Source organism: Gossypium hirsutum, chromosome D08, assembly GCF_007990345.1.
Source record: "Gossypium hirsutum isolate 1008001.06 chromosome D08, Gossypium_hirsutum_v2.1, whole genome shotgun sequence".
NCBI classification, from domain to species: Eukaryota; Viridiplantae; Streptophyta; class Magnoliopsida; order Malvales; family Malvaceae; genus Gossypium; species Gossypium hirsutum.
In genome coordinates, this window is record NC_053444.1 from 64,103,878 (window position 1) to 64,105,470 (window position 1,593).

The 1,593-nt window shown below is 37.2% G+C and overlaps 1 non-coding gene across 1 annotated transcript; it reads right to left on the reverse strand.

The window, feature by feature from the left end:
- Nucleotides 1-413: 413 nt before the first annotated feature.
- Nucleotides 414-520, reverse strand: LOC121220482 (small nucleolar RNA R71). The gene has a single exon (XR_005917683.1). It is a non-coding gene; the product is annotated as a small nucleolar RNA R71 (small nucleolar RNA).
- Between the last annotated feature and the right edge of the window lie 1,073 nt (nucleotides 521-1,593).

Genomic DNA, 1,593 nt, shown 5'->3' on the forward strand with positions numbered 1-1,593 from the left:
GTGGTCCCGAAGCAACCGTTCCGATTAGGGTCAAAATCGGGCTATTACATACTATGTACGATTATTCCAAGCCCATTCTAACTAGGGCTGAATCGAGTATTGTGAGACCCACTATTGCTGTAAATAATTTTGAACTGAATTCGAGCACTATTCAGATAGTACAACCATTTGTTCAGTTTGATTGTTTGCAAGACGAAGGTCCAAATACTCTTTTGACTAATTTTCTAGAAGTCTGTGACACTTTCAAGATTAATGGCATTTCTGACGATGTCATTCTCCTACGGTTGTTCCCCTTCTCATTGAGGAACAAAGCTAAACAGTGGTTGAATTTCTTACCACGAGATTCCATTCCCACATGGGAACAAATGACTGAGAAATTCCTGCTGAAGTACTTTCCACCGGCTAAGACAGCAAAGTTGAGGAATGATATCTCTTCCTTTGTTCAAATCGACTTAGAAACCTTATATGATGCATGAGAGAGGTATAAGGACTTATTGAGAACGTGCCCTCACTATGGGTTACCTTTTTACTATAGTTTGAACCCCTCAACTAGACAGTTGATCGATGCAGCAGCCGGTGGTACTCTGAACAATGAAACACCTGAAGCGGTTTATGAATTTATAAAGGAGATAGCACTGAATAATTATCAATGGTAAAACATGAGGACAAAACTGATGAAAGCAACCGGTGTTTTTAACTTAGATGTGGTCACCATGTTATCGAATCAAGTAAAATTTTTAAATAAAAAATTGATGGTTTATGTGTTTTTATGCAGGTACATCTGGTGATGTAATGCGATGCAAATGGAGGTGGAATAAATAATCCAGAATATTTACCCTACGATTTTAGCACAGAGGACAAACAAATCAACTATATAGGTAATAATTCTAGGCCTTAGAATAACCCTTAGAATAATACCTATAATGCAGGTTGGAGGAACCATCCCAATTTCTCTTGGGGTGGTCAAGGAAATCAGAGAGCACAACCCCTTCCAGGCTTCTAACAACCTTACCAGCAAGAGAAAAAACCAAAACTTGAGGAGATGTTGACGAATTTTATCTTGGTGTCAAAAACTCACTTCTAAAACATCGAAACAACATTTAAAAATCAACAAGAGTCGATCTAAGGGCTCGAGAACCAAATAGGTTAACTTGCTAAATTGATTTTGAAAAGACCACAAGGTAATTTGCCTAGCAATACCGAAACTAACCCAAGAGAGCAACTTCATACAATTACTGTACGAGATGAAGAAGGGTTAGTTGAATCTAAACCAGAACCGATGTAAGAAACTGTGGTAAGTAATCGTAAGGTTGAAGTAAACCAGAATAAACAAAAACTGGTTGGTAAAGGATATAAACCTTGAGTGCTATATCCTAACGCGACGGAGAGAGACTACACAAACGAACAATTTGGTAATTTTTTTAAACTTCTGAAAAAAAATTACATATTAACTTACCATTTATTGAAGCTCTTTCGTAAATGCCCAATTCCGTTAAATTTTTAAAGGAGCTTTTAGCAAACAAACGGAAGTTTGATGACTCGTCGCATATGGAGCTAAATGCAGTATGGTCAGTCATTTTGCAAAATAAACTT